At 37.2% G+C, this 16,205-nt stretch overlaps 1 long non-coding RNA gene across 1 annotated transcript in view; it reads left to right on the top strand.

Moving 5' to 3' along the window:
- LOC122803286 overlaps window positions 1-1,778 on the top strand; it is a 129,364-nt gene extending 127,586 nt beyond the window's left edge. Inside the window, exon 3 of the long non-coding RNA XR_006365095.1 lies at window positions 1,494-1,778. This is a non-coding gene — a long non-coding RNA (uncharacterized LOC122803286). The remainder of the gene's footprint in view (window positions 1-1,493) is intronic.
- Window positions 1,779-16,205: the final 14,427 nt, after the last annotated feature.

Raw genomic sequence — 16,205 nt, 5'->3', positions numbered from 1 at the left:
TTTAGAGTGTCCAGTCCACCTACCTCCTGTCTTTGGAATGTGGAGAAAGCTCTCACAAATGCATGGAGGACATCCAGACTCTGCATAAAGGGCACCCCAGCTGAGAATCAAACTGTGAATTTATAACACCACCTGCAATGCCACTGTACAGCGACCCCCCCCCCCCCACCGTGCGCCATGCTTTCGCTGATATGGTTATATTTTCCATCATTTGTCACTCTCTGTTTTAAACTTGTGTTTCTGAGTAGTATCTCAGAATGCTACTGGAAATGGGAAGAGGTATGTGTTAATTGGTATTCAAATGTTATGCAATTAGGTGTACAGATTTTGCCTGGATGTACATACTTTCAAAAGCCTTTACACTTGCCTGATTTGTCTGCATGTTGAGAGATATGCTGGTAAGTGTTTACATTATGTCTGTGTGTAACATTATGAGGGGGTCTTTCCCACATTTCATGAGGGAAGGTTCAGAGAAAAGCTTGATATTAAATAAAATTTACAGTCCTTTAGTATTCACCCATCAAACATAATTTATCATAAATTATACACAGTACAAAATGGTATAGAACACCTTTCTTTCAGAGAAATCTGTGCAGAAAAGCATGACCTGAGCAGGGGTGGGGAGGTGTAATAGTAGGAGTGCATGATTAGAACCTCTTAATTTGACAGATACATATGGTATTACACAATGTTTTGTTTTGTCTTTCGGCTTTTCCCGGTTAGGGGTCGCCACAGTGGAACTCCAGTCTGCTAATGATTGGCAGTTAGTTTTTATGGTGTCGAGTTGCCAGCCTGACACCCAATCTTCAACGAAGGCACACACATTCAACGCATGTCTTTCGAACGCCCACTCAACTGCGGGGTGGACATGCAGACTCCACACAGAAGGCACTTGCAACCCAAGCCGAGAATCGAACGGGAGAACCTCTTGCTGTGAGGCAACAATGCTACCGCTGCACCACCGCGGAAGTCTATATTGAAATTAAAACATTTGTAAGGAAGTAAATTAAGGGTGTGTGCATGGGTTTAGCATTCCATGTACTGTTTGGCCTACAGCATTGTCAGTTGCAGGGTTTACACTTTTAAATGGTGCATACGTACACAGTCATATTTTTATTTATATGGTTATAAAGTTGCATAACAGTAATATATATGTTAATTTTTAAGTATTACATTGAGGATATTTTATAATCTTGGGGTACACCAGAAGCTTCAGGTTCTGTTTAACAGCAATCAAGGTATAATCTGGTAGTTATTCATGTAAAGGTTGTTGTATGCCAATGAATTTTCCTTTAGTAATATACCTTGACAACTCATTGGGTCAAGGACTCTTTTTGGATACTGTTCCAGTTTTTCCTTGGCATTGTAGTAAGCATTAGTACTGGTTCCCAGGGGGTCAGAGGTCATCCAATGTTACTGGAATTTTTCAGGATTCAGGATACTTAGTTATATCTAACTGTTCCCTTTCTCTTTCTCTCTTTCTCTCTTTGCAGGAATCATTCCAGACTTGAGGTATGCAAATCCTGTTGGAGTTGGACACATCCCATTAAACACTTTATGGCAATATTTTCTTTATGAATCATCAGGACTGCTGAACTTCACTCCCAGATGTAGCATGAAGAATGGGTCACAGCAGACAAAAGGCAGAACACCAAGGAAGAGAGCCAGGACTGATGAAATAGAAGTAGTATCTCTGGAAGGGGACTCTGGAAACCCAACAACGTGACTAGTCAGAAGCTAACCAAGAATAAAGCAGTAAAATCAACACACAATGGCAGGAAATAAGGTTAGCACTTTCATTCTTTATTTTAAAAAATACAGAACTTCAGCAGAAGATCTGATCCCTTCATGTTGAAAACAGCCAGGTTTGTCCCACTCAGGCCAGAAGAGGTCCTTAGAACTTGCTGAAGGAGGGTCATTTACAGAGAGTTGTAATGCTAGTCTCCCCGTTAGTTGCATTAGCACTGGAGGTGGCATAAACTGGGAAGTTACTGTAAAGACTTTTGGATAATTTTAACAGGTAGATACTCTGGATTTATGGTTAAGAAGGTATGGGCTCCTGTACTAGTTTATGATCCCTCTCATATCTTCTTCTTGATAGCCCCTAGTCCAACACACATTTTTTAGCTGCAAAAATGTGACTGGGGACATTGAGGCCACATGTTTGTATTTATCTGAGCCAATAGTAGTTATAACATTGTACAAGCAGATGGTCCAGGTTCAAAAGAGCTAGTTTCCACTGTAGCTGTGCTAGATAATGGACAGGTTTTTTGAAGCCAGAGTAAAATATTGGGAGCTGTGAGGGTGATTTTCATTGTGGTCATGAGCCAGTTGAGGCTTCTAAGTGAGCAATCATGGTTGCTCAGGAGATCCTTTACCATCCTGTGATTTCAGAGGGTAAGAGTCAACCAGTGGTAATGTGTTGGGACAGGGAAGCACCAGCATGTAAGTGGATTAAGGGCTCAGAAAACACTTTTTCCCATGACAGTTGCTTAGCCATGCCAACAGTGTCTACTTCCTAGGCTTCAATTCACCTATGGGAGACCACTCATGGGATATGGGGGGCATAGGTCTGACAGATAGATGTGCAGGTCTGTTTAAAGTTTTTCTGAGCAAGTGGGGTTAGTTCATCATCAGGCTCAATTCCAAGAGAAGTAGAAGGATCTATAATGGTGCTCATTCAGACATCCTTCTTCATAGCTTGAGAGTTGTTGACAGCATTAGCAGGTAATGGGTGTAACCACCACTTATCTTTAGACCTTACTAAAATACTTTGTCATTCGGGGGCATTTGACTCGAAGATCATTTTGAGGTCAGCGCCAGGTCCTTGGGTTGGTTTGTGTCATGCACCATATTCATAAACATCAAAGCAGCCCTTCAACATAGTGGACATTGAACACCCCAGCAAATAGCTCCAGATTCTCTACACACCCTTTTACCTGGAGGAGCATTTTAGGATGATAAAGCATCATAAAATGAGATTAACAATAGGAGTCCATAGCTTGTAGTTCATTCTGCTAGTGACAAGGAAGGATTTGTTGTGGGGTTTTTTTCTCTTTAGCTGTCAAATTGCCACACGTGGGCTCCATCCTTTTAGAAACTCCATCAGTATACCCGCAGCCTGGAAGTTGGACAAAGGAGGTATGGAACCTTGGAGCTGGGTTCTTGGGTTTAAAGGGTGCCTTTGGGCATGTTACTAGGTATTGACAAACTTGTGGTGAAAACTTTGGAAGGCATCTTTGGGTGATACTTTTAATGAGTAACCTGTGATATATAGAACAGGAGAGGCTGGCATAATGGCTAAAGTCTTTACCTCACAGATTAAAGGTACAGGGTTTAATTCTAACTTCTGGTTATTAGCTAGGCTTATAACAGTTTGCAGACTGATAGCCTAGAATTTGTCTTTGAACCTATTAACCTATACTCAGGACACAGCTGTGCTAAGGATTATGGTGCAATTATTGGTAGCAGTATTATGCACCTGCAAAGTGGCAGTTCAGTTCTAAGGGTGATATGATGTTTTCATATTCAGGTATTTAATGGTGGTAATAGTGGTTGCTTCAATATATCAAAGGATGCAGTCTGATGCATTTGGTACTAATCACCCTTCAGATTAACTAAAAGTAAGGGTAATCATATGCTCGGGAGAGCTTTGATAGTTAATTAACAGCTGCTTTGCTTTGCATAGTCAGACTTTTGTGGTTCACCCTGTATACCCAGCAATCATGCTTCCATCCTGATGGGAACTAGTATGCTTGGTGAGGAGTACAAGTTCATTTGGGCAATGCGTATGCATTCTTATAGAATATAGCTGAGTTCAGTGATGACTTCTGGGGAAGAAAGATATTTCATCCATTTTCTGACCCTTTGTCAGTTTTGGGGAGGACCTTCTATTTTAACAAATAAGCCCACAATGTATAAGTACTCAAGTGATTATTTCTATGTGGAACAGTTATTTGTAGGGAGTTTATCTTTCCCTCTTAGTTAACTTATTATTGTGTTGTCTTAGAAAGAATTAGTGAGATGACATTGAGGTAGGTGTATAGATTTGATGGAGGGAGGCCTCAATGTGTTAATTTTGGACAGCAAGCATTTACCCATTCAAAAAATGTGGTTGTCTGGATGTGTATGTTTTCATGCTGAGTCCACAGCATTATCTGTTATCCATCAATGCAAGTGCACCTCCACTTTCAGACATCCGTTGGATGGTTTTCCTTGTAAGAAGGCCAATAAGTTGACACTGGACTTGTTCAGTTAATTTGCATTTGTCATTTTGTCAAGGAATCACTACAGGTGGATTAGCACTTCATGGCAGGAGTTGCCTCCATTTATAGGAAAGCATGATTTAGGTCAAGGCATACCATTTATCTGAAGGGTAAGAGGAAGCAGTATTACACCAACTAGTAAGTATGCTGCTTAAATGAAAGAAGGTTGTGCAGCATCACATAAGTCAGTGACTTATGTTGATGCCCTGGATGTGGCAGTATAAGCAGAGTGTGACATGGCTGAGTGTTACAGTTCCCAGTATGCACATGCTTCTCTTTATATGGTGATCATATTCACTTGAGTATGACCAGGAAAGCGGGGAACAGGCTAAATAAATACCAACACAATCTTGCCGTCAAGAGGAGAGGAATGGTTGCAAACAGATGCTGTGGTTAGAACACTTCAGTCAGGTGGGTTGCAGGATGATTTATTGAAGGACTTAATGGAGGAAAATAAACCAGAGAGTGGAAAAGATCTATCATGGGGAGATATCCTGGAGAAGATTCAAAAAGGGGAGATGGAAGAGATAAGTAAGAAAATGTTTGCAGAAGCAGTGAAAGAGAAGAAAGAAGGGAAAAGAGAGAGAATATGAAGATGAAAGAAATGGAAAAAAGAAGTATGTAATGCATATACAAAGTAAAGTGAAGGAGATGGACAGGTATGAATTATAGGACACAGTGATTGTGTCTTTAGGAGTAAAGGCACAAGAGGTAAGAGCATTTATTTTTATAATAAAAGAGACATGCGGTGATATTTTTGAGACTGCTGCAGGACTAGTGACTTTTTTGGGGAGAATATGGTAAGGGAAAAGACACATATCCATGAAATATCTATATTATTAAGAGTTTTTATCTTGAAATGCAAAAGAAAGTACATATACAGTTTTGAACAGAAATTGACAGATAAAATGCAAAAAATATTTATCAAAGAACTTTTGTAAAGAAGTTGAAAATAGTTTGAAAGTATTAGTTAACAGAGGACTGTGGACCTGAGGATAGGATTGTAATGTTATATTGAAAATAGAAAATGATAGAATTGTATGTATTCCAAGCATGATTAATGTTGAAGGAAATAGAGGCATTATAAAATACTTTAAAGCCAGCAGAAACATGTTTTTTGGGGGTTTTTTTTGTGGGAAAGAAGGACATTTTCTGGGCAATTGTTATAAAAATTAATGTTTCATATGTGGGGAGTTTGGACATGATGAAAGAAGTATGAACTGAAATGTCATAAATGTAAACAAACATGTCATTTATGGGTGGATTGTTTAAGAGAACAAAAAGAAAACAATATGTTTAGAAGAAAATGTAAGTGATAATGCAAAAAGGAACAACTACAACAGGAAGAGCAACATGAGGACTGTTCAAAAAAGATAAATGATATACGAGATTCAGGAAAAAAAATAAAGAGAAGAAAGAGAATTAGAAATTGAGTCAGAAGGTAGTGATGAGGAAGATACTGATTAGAAGATAGCTAAAAAGACAAATTCTATTGGAAAAAGATTGAGGGATAGAAAAAGGAAATTTCAAGGACTAGGATTAAAAGTAAAAAGGAAAGGAAAGTGATACAAATGCATAATTTCATACAGATTGAGAAGAAGAGAAACAAACAATCTTAGGATTTTATCAGTTAACGTGAATAGTATATAAAGGTTAGTAAGAAGAATTAAGGTATTAGAGTGGTGTAATTAATGTGAAGTAGGTATTATAATATTAGAAGATGTTAGGGGTTACCAAAGGAAGAGAGATTGCAAACAGAAAACGTATGGAGAGAGGTATAATTTGGAATTTGGGAAGAGAAACTTGTCCAGGAATAATGGTACTATATAGTGCAACCATTTCAATATTAGATTTTACTTTAGGAAGATTACGTTGATTATTAGTAGTAGACTTAAGATGGGAAAATAAGGTTTATAGGCATATAGTAGTATATGCAAATATATCATTTAAAAAGAGAAAGGCTGTTGAAAGACATATTAAATTATGTAATGGTTAATATGAATATAATAGTTACAGGTAATTTTAACTGAGATTTAAAGGATAAAAGAAAAAAGATCAGATAAGAAAATAATGAAAGCAGTTATGAAATGTGAAAATTTTGTATTAGTTAATATAAATACAAGTACATATAAGAGAGAAAATGTTAAAACAATAATTATTTATTTTTTACTTTCTAAAAGTATAGAAATAATCATAGATGAATCAATAGAAACAGGACTTTCAGGTACTATGACAATATGAATAGAAACTGAGGAAAATAAAGAACATATAAAAATCTGAAAAATATTAAAAGAATAAATGAGAAAGAGTGGAATGAGAAAGGAAAAGATAATATATTAAAATTATGGAATGACCATATAACTATGAAAAACATTTATAATAGTTGGACAGAATGGTGTTTGGTATTTAAAGAGAAACGTAAAATAAAATATTTACAATGGGAACATGGAATGAGGCAAAAAGAAAAAAAAAAAACAAGAATATATGGAAATGCAAAATAAGGCATTAGAAAGTATGGAAAGAAATGAGAATGTTTGCTATAGAAAAGAAGAAGAAATATATCAAATAAATCAAGAAAAATTAAGAGGGCTGTTGTATAAACAGATATTTTCTAGAAGGAAAAAGGAAGAAGCATTTCCTTATTTAAGTAAATCGATAAAAGAAAGTAGTACAATGAGGGATAGAAATATAAAAAGAGGAAAGTAGAAAAACAACAAGGAAGTATTGTATAAACTGAATTACAGTATTTTAAATAGATGGTAAAGAAAAGCAAGATAAAAAAATAAAAATAAATGGAATGTTAAGATATTTACAGAGGAAATAACTAAATATATGGATAAACAGATTACTTTAATGGAATTAGATATGGTGATGAAGAAAGTAAATCTTAATTCTGCAGCAAATTTAGATGGTTTAAGTTATTTAATGTATAAGAACATGGAGTCATTGCAAAAATAAATCTTAATATGTATATTTAATGAATGGCTAAAGGATGGTATTTGTTATACACAAATATGTAGTAGAATCATGAGATTTGCATGGAAGAAAGGAGAGAAAGATGAAATGAATAATTGGAGACCAGATGTATTAAACAATACTAATTATAAGATTTTTTATGAAAATAATACAAACAAGATTAGAGAATAAGATACATATAGTATTAGAAGATAGTATTTGTGGAGTTAAAGGAAAATTATGTCAGGAGGTATTAATGATTGTTAGAAAAATGATAGATGATATTAAAAAGAAATTAATGAAGCAAAATTATTGGCGGAATATATAAATATAAGTATTTGATATGATAGATCATGAAATGCTAAGGAAAAAATGGAAGAATATAATTTTAATAAACAAATACAGAAAGTAATTAGATCACTATACTGACATAGCAAAATAAGAACTTTGATAAATTGTTGGTTAAGTGAAGAAACGAATAGGGGTTTAAAACAAGGATGTATGATAAATACAATTTTATTTGTAATTGTTATGAATTGAATAATAAAAACAAATGAAAAAATGAGAAAAGTGAAGTATACACAGAGTAATGGCATTAAATATCTAGTTATTGTTTCTTACATGGATGATATTATTGTTATGACTAAGGAAAGTAAAATAATAGAAGAAATGAGGTGTGTGTAATAGCTTACAAGAAATAGGGATGCCGTTAAATAGAAGAAAGTGAGTGATTTAGATGAGAGCAGAAGTTAAAGGAATTCAGTTTGAAATAAAGGAAATATTGGTATTAGGAATAACATTTGGTACACTGAGTGTTGTTAGGGAGCAGTGGATGAAAACATTTTCAGGAATTAAAAGAAATTACTATTATATGGAATAGATATAGATTATCTTATAGAAAAAAAGTGCATTTGATTAAATCTATATGGATGGGAAAATAGAGCATTGAACTGATGTTCACATTTATTTAGGGATCTAGATTAAACCTGATAAAAAGAGGAGTATTATATATGGATTTATATTATATATTATATATGGAGATTATGGGATTTGGGTCTGTTGAATCTTATAGTATATGGAGCATCACTGAATTTATGTGGGGTGTTTAGATGGATAAATGGAAAAGAAAGAAATTTGGCACCAGGAGTAGTTAAGATAAAATATGATAGAGAATGAAATCCAATAAAATTGAATAAGAGTGAGAGGGAATGGAGAAATGTAGAAATAAAAATGTATCAAAAAAGTAAAACTATGGAAGATAAGTATAAAGGAAGTAGAAGAAAATAGGAAATTGTGGTACAAAAACATAATAATGGAAAATTATTGTGTAAACCCATGGGGTCATCTATCAGAAGAAAAAAAATAAAAACTATAAAACAAAGAAATAAATGTTGTATGAAGAATGTAGAATGCCAAGCTTTTTATGGAGGTTACAAATTCATAGATTGCCAGTACAAGGAAATATGCCTTATAAAAAGTAAATAAAATAATATGCCTTCTTTGTGGTGAATTAGAAACTGCAGAGGATGTTTTTTTCTGACATGCAAAGAGTAAAAAAAAAATAGTAAAAAAATAAAGAAAAATATTTTGAAAGAAATAAGATTATAAACACATAGACATGGATATAATTGAATGTGGGTTTTATGAGAAATGTAAGGAATATGTTAAAAATTTAGATAAGAAAGTGTTTTGTATTTTATAGACAATATAGGATGAAAGATTGAATGCGATTATAATTAATGGAAATTGGATGATACCAAATATAATACAAGCAATTAAGTGGTGGTTGTGGGAAAAGGAGTGGGGGTCCATATAAATGTAAACCAAAAAGTTGAAAATGATGAAGGAATGTTATCTAATGTAAATTTATGTCAATATGTCAATATGTAGATTTGTGTAATTATATGTATTTGTATATAATATACATTGTATACAATAAAGGACCCCTACTCTTTTTAGTAGGTGCCTTAGGGCCTTGGTTTAATGTCTTATCCGAAGGATTTCACAGTGAAGGTCAGCTTTACAGCTTTATTTCATTATAATGCACAAGTCCAGAAGTCAAACAGGATTTCACTTGGCTTGACCAAGGAAGGAAATAATTAACAGGCAAAAACAGTCATGAGAATTATAAGATACTGCCACCTCAAGGAAGATAGTAAAATGTATAAGTAAAGCAAATGCTACTGAACTAAAAGAGAGACTATAGGATTTCTGTAATTAGATTAATAATTTAAGCTAATATCAGCAAAAATATTAAACACACATTGAGTGTCAATGGCCAGGAAGTGATTGTAGCACAATAATTTGGCACATTTTTCAGTGAGCAGCTGCGCTACTAAGATAATGCATTTTTGCTTTCTCTGCTGGCTTTCAATTCTCATCAGTTCCTGTTAGATGAGAGAATAAATGCCTTATGAAAACTTTTTATTTTGAACAAGAGGAGTCAGAAGAACAGCATTCTGAATTAATAGTGTGTGCAGTCTTTCTGCAACTTATCATTAATCATTTTGTTTCTTTAGGTATTTTCCTGGAAAATCAAGAACTATTTGCTTTACTTAATTACTATCAAGAGAGGTAAACAAAAAAACACAGAGTCTTTTAGACCCAAATTTTTACCATAATGTGATCTAAAATTAAAAAAAAAATCAAAACACTTTGATTCATATTCAGAAGAGTTTGCAATACTTGCAGAGCATTACTTTCTTAATAGACTTTATTCTGTGAGTTATGAAAAAGTGGGAGCTACTAGTCCTAGTACTCTTAGATCTCTTTCGGCTTTTCCCAGTTGGGGTTGCCACAGCAGATCACCAGTCCGCAGATTGATTGGCAGTGCTGTTTATACAGTATTGTGTTACCAGCCTGGTGCCCAACCTTCACAGAAGGCACATGCACATACACCTACCTGCATGTCTTTAAAACTCACTTGAACACAGGGAGGACATGCAAACTCTACACAGAAGGTGCTCCAACTGAGAATTGAACCAGAGAACATCTTGCTCTGAGGCAACAATGCTAACCACTGCACCACCAGAGGCCTAGTACTGTTAGATTTAAAAGTGTGAATTTCAGAACTCAGAATTCAGGTACTAGGAAATATTGAATTAAGGTGGTTCAACCAAAGCTTCCAGAAGAGGGCATTTAAAGGTTGTACTTGAACAATACCATTCATCTTCCCAGCAATTTATAAAGGGGTGATATAAGGGTCCTCTTTTGAACTGCATTATTCACATTGTTTTTAAATGAGCTACCTGTTACTCACCCCACTACCAATTAGATTTTTTATGATCTCGTGAAATAGCAAAAAAAAATCTACAAAGGAAGCTCCACCGTTCTGACAAACAGTCTGAGTTATGCTTGATCTTGGCTGAATAAGATGGGATTAAAGTTAAGCTTCTCCAAAAAAGAAACAATGCTTTTTGGTACTCATAAGAATCTGAGAAGAGGAAAAACAACTGACTATCTCAAGACTTGGAAAAATTCATTTGAAAATAGACTATTCATTTCATTTTCTTGGAATAAGGCTGGGTCCTTTGCTTACTTTCTGAATACGTTAACCAGGCTAAGCTATTGCTTTATCTTTTTGGTGAACTGCATCTGTTGAGCATAGGTTCATAGGGTCTTGCTAAACTTACAACCAAAAGCCACATTCAAGAAGCTCAAACACATCACCCAGAATCAGTGGGAAACTAGCTGTGCCCCTCCCCCACATTAAGTACACTTGCTCCACATATTCCTGGTGAAAATTTGTGACCACCTATGCACCATCCAGACTGAGTTTAAAGATTGTTATGAAAGTACTCTGCTTTACAACTTCTGGCCAATCCATGCAACCTTTGCCTCTTGATTCACTTTTCCAATAAGAACAAATTGCAGCAGCAGAGACATTATTCAGGTAGCCATGAGGGATTTTTTTGCAATATAATTTTATTAGGTTTATAAATAAAGCAGCACATGCACAGGCTCAACAGACGCAGTTCGCCAAAAAGATAAAGCAATAGCTTAACCTGGTTAACGTATTCAGAAAGTAAGCAAAGGACCCAGCCTTATTCCAATGGTGTACAAAATAAATTTGACATTATAACCAGTTCCATTCATAATTATGAGAACAAATAAAGAAAAAAATAGGACAAAAGAACAAAACCACTATATAGAAATGATGGGTGTCATACACATTCTCATATTTCAGTTGCTCACATGTCATTTGATTGCAGCTGAATGCCTGTCTGTATATTTGATTATAAACAGACTCAAAGATACAGAGTTGCTATGGCAGGCTGTGTTAATGAACACTGTCAAAATCTCATATTTAGCCATTGCTTTCAATAGGCGAGATTGAATTTGATGTAATTGCTGGGGAGTTTACTGCAAGGTAGTGGTGAGGCTGTATCCATGTGTATATGTGTGTGTCTGCATGTGTAAGTGTCAGCAGAGGGATGAGTGGCATCAGGTGTGCATGTGTGTGTGTGTGTGTGTGTGTGTGTGTGTGTGTGTGTGTGTGTGTGTGTGTGTGTGTGTTTTTGTGTGTGTGTGTAAACGCACATGCAAGTGTGCATGTTTGGATATGTGTGCATGTGTGTTTGGAAGAGTGATTAATGGGAGGTGCCTGTATCAACACGATGCATGGGTCACTAGTGATGACTACTGCATGAAATTGTTCATTTGTATTCACAGTAATTACAGGTCATTCAAAGACATGGCTGACATGTCTATAAATCGCATTTTACATGATTGTGAAAATGGTCCCTTTTGGTCACAGCTCTTACCCCCATCATTGAAGTTCTTTATGAATACCAGGGTCTGTTTTATTGTGTTACCCATACTGTGAGCAGCTGCATTTATGGACAACCAGTCGTGAGCACATGAAATTTGAGTAAATAATATTCAAACTCATACTGTAGTTCCACAAATACACAGATAATTATATTTTAACTGCTCAGCTGCAGTCACTTTTACTGCTCTACCCTAAAACAGTAAGTTAATACACATTCAGACAAAAATCATAAACAGGCCCTACCACTCACCTAGTTGACCGCTGGCATCTTGTCATAAAAAGTGTCATATGAAGCTACCCTCACAGTGTTTATCCCCATAATGAATGTACCATTAGTCTGTTTTGAACTGCTGAAAAAAATATCAGTTACAACCAAATTCCCATCCATCTACCTCTCTACCCCTCATATACACCAAGTAACATAAGCATAAGTAATACCATATAAGCAATAGCTCTAGTTTTGAATGTGCATTGTTCAAAACCTTACTAACATCCTGGAGCTGGGGTACATACTTCTGAATAACAATTGTATATAGCTGTGCTAGCCTGGCTTCATAGTGCAGAGGGATAGAGTTCTGACTGTGGTTCTGGTGATCAGGGTTCAGTTAGTAGTCCCAGTATTAGAATAGCAGGTAGAAAGGGAAATAATTGAACTGGCCTTATTACTTATGTTACACAGGAAGGGATAGGGTTGTTTGGAATGAACACTCCATTCAGATGTAAGGAGCTGACCTCCAATGACTACCCATTGCATGTCCTGCCCCAGTGATTTGCAGCAGAGCTGCAGCTGGGCTCATCTTGTGCCCAATAGCACTCACTGATTATACACAAACATTAAGTTGAGGAGCCGAGAAAAAAAAGTCCGCTACCTGATCTGGTGCTCTTCACCATAACTCTCACTTAAGGATCACTAGATCCATTTCTATGCCCCTCAAAAAAAAAAGACCAAGCAACTTGTTGAAGGTTATAACAGACATGAAATGCTAAAGCAAGTTCTTCAGTCAGCCTGACAACATTCATTTCTGTATTGGCATTTCTAATGGAAATGAATCTCGGCATTACACCATAGGTTCATAGGTAGGTACTAGGCTATTGGCCCTAGGGCCTATATAAGCCTAGCCAAAAATGTACCCTGGCTTTCGCCACCCAAGAAAAATATTTTCCTGTGCCCCTGTCGAGCAGAGCCACAGAAGTGATCCCTGGGGTAAATTTCCTATTTCCCATCCACTCATCAAGATTTTTCTTGAAGAGTTCTAATGAGGAGCTCTAATTGACATAGATAGGTAGTCTGTTTCAGAGTATGGGAAGTCTCTGGGACAGGAATCTATCCCTCCAACATGCTCTGTTTATTGTGGTGACAAGGTTTAGGTCCCTAGAGCATGTAGCTCAGAGGGATTGGGATTTCTTTAAGTGGAGCATGTCCAACAGCTCTGGGTTTGACATAGCTTTGTATGTTAGGCAGAGATCGCCTCTGAGTAGACGATATGCAATGGAGTAAAGCTGGAGTTTTATGAGACGGTCTGCGTAGGGCATCTGTTTGAGGCCAGTAATCCTCTTTGTGAGGTATTTCTGTGGCCTTTCCAGTTGTTGTAGATGTCTTGTGAGGTACATACCAAAAGGGACATTGTACTCTATAATGCGTCTAATGAGTGATAAGTAGAGGGGAACAGTGACCTCTTTTTTTCTGGATGAGAAACCTTTTGTGATGAGGTGAGCCACATAGAAGGATTTCCTGACCACTGTGGCAATGTGATTATCAAAGGAGAGACTACTGTCCACCTGTGTCCTAAGGTCTCTTATCACATTTTCGGCATTAAGTAGACTACCAGCTATGTGGTGGTTCATGGGTACAGAGTTTTTACCAAAAGGGATGACAATACACTTTTTGGCATTGAGCTTCTGTGTTAGCCTGTACTTCAGAGAAGTAGATACCAAACAGGAGAGGACCCAGGACTGAACCCTGTGATATTCCACTTGTCAATGGTCTGAAGTCGGATTTGGAGTCTGCTAATTTCACAGTGTGGGTTCTGTCCATGAGCCAGTTGGCAACCCATCTTGTGACATAGGGATTTATACCTAGTTTAGTGAGCATATCTATAATTCCAGAGTGGTGGATGGTGTCGAAAGCCTTGGCGAGATTTAGATAAGCTGTGTGAACCACCTTACCCTCATCTATGGCTTTAGTGTCTGCTTCAAAGAAGTCAATCAGGTTTAGGAGACATGATCTGCCTTTTACAAATCTGAACTGGGTAGGGTCCAGAGTTTGGAGATTACCAATGTCTTTGTTTATGAGTTTCATGATGATATGTTCCATGGGCTTGCAGACCAGGCTCGTCAGGCTAATGGGGCGGTAGTTCCCGGGGTCCGTCATGGCTACCCCTTTGTGGAGTGGGATAACTGTTGCGGTGTGCCATTCAGTGGGCACAAAGCCTTAGGTGAGGCTATGATTGAACATGGTACTTAGATAGGGTGCCAGTTCATTCTGTAGTTCATGTAGAACGCAGCCTGGGATATTGTCAGGTCCCATGGATGCTGTGTTCTTGGCTTTGGAGAGTGTGCTTTTTACCTGTGCAGCCGTGATTACAGGAACTTTGCATTCTTCTGGTATAGAGACGGGCCCTCTAGGGGGTGAGAGGGGGGTAAAGTTAGCACTGAACCTATCCACCAGGATGTTGGCAATATCAGTTGGTTCTGTATATTTAGTGCCATTGTGCTATAACTCAGAGCAGATCTGAGTGTTCCCATTGAGATTCTTGACATAGCTATAGAATGCTTTGTGGTTGTCTTTAGAATCAGTGGCGGTTTTGTTTTTGTAACTAGCTTTGGAGGATGTTATGAGGGATTTCAGCTTCTTACTGAGGCTGACCAGGGAGTTCCTCCATTCATGGGATTTTACTCTTTTTTGCAACAGTTTCTTTCTTCTGTTGTAGAGTTTGTTTATGGCAGGGGACCACCAGATGGGCTTCCTTTTTTTGGAGGATAGCATCTTGGTTCTGTTAGGGATTGCATGATCCATGCACTCATGTAAGTGCTTATAAAGTGCATTTGTGTAGGATTCAGCAGTCGTACCTCTATTGTCCATCAGCATGGGTATCGTGACGTTTGCCTCTTCTGTCTTAAGAAGTGTGAAGTTGGCTTTGGAGAAGTTTTTTACGGTGGGGGCTGGGGGGGATGTGGATGTCTAGGGTGATTAGCTTGTGGTCGGATCTGACCAACGAGGAATTGACCTCTGGTGTGGAACACCGATTGCCCATGTTGGTAATGACCAGGTCTAGGATATTGCTGCCCCAGGTGGGGGTGTGAATAAGTTGATCCAAGGCATTGGAATTTATGAATTCCAGAAAACGTTGAGCAAAAGAGTTGGTACATGAGTAGTTTTCCCAGCTAATGGTGGGGTAGTTGAAATCGCCCATTATTAGGGTGTTGGGTTGTACCCTAATACTTTCCAATGTATCAAGAAATGAGGAGTGAGAATCCTGGGGCATGGTGGGGGTTCTGTAGCAAGCTACAATTTGGATTGCTGTCTTGCCCAGAGTTAGTTGCACTTGGATAATCTCGGATGCATTATGCTGTGCAACTAGCCTGGAAGTGTGGATATCCTTAATTAATATGGACACGCCTCCACCTTTAGTGCTTCATTCCTGGTTAGGTGGCCGAAAGGTGTGGTATGAATTATAGCCTGGTAATGCAGGGGTGCTGTCTGGAGCTTTGAACCAGGTCTCTGTCACTGCACAGATGTCGATGTTCTCCATTTTAAGGAGTCGCTGGAGTATCTGCTGATCCCTCCCCCAAATACCTTATGCCTGTGATGGCTGCCATCTTCTCCCATGCAAGCTATGCTTCTGTTTTTTTGGGTCTACCCTGAAAAGAGTCCATTTGCCTAGTGAGAATATTCCAGTGAATGAAGGGTATATTAGATAGCGAGATAGTTAGCTAGATAGATAGATAGGCAGATGATAGACAGATAGATAGATAGATAGATAGATAGATAGATAGATAGATAGATAGACAGATAGATAGATAAAGATTAAAAAAATAAATATTCTCATTGGAGTTCTATACCTACTGAAGACTACACATAAATGCACATCATAAATGGGGCCTATTACTCAGTCATATTCCCATACCCCATTCTTTTTCTCAGAATGCATCCCATTCCTAAATATTACTTTCTCCACACTCATACTCCCAGATATTTATGATTCCCTCTAGTT

The sequence above is a fragment of the Protopterus annectens genome, chromosome 5.part1 (genome assembly GCF_019279795.1).
Source record: "Protopterus annectens isolate FY-2018-M chromosome 5.part1, PAN1.0, whole genome shotgun sequence".
NCBI lineage: Eukaryota > Metazoa > Chordata > Ceratodontiformes > Protopteridae > Protopterus > Protopterus annectens.
Note: the sequence above shows the minus strand (reverse complement) of the source record. Positions and strands in the feature narration are given on the sequence as shown.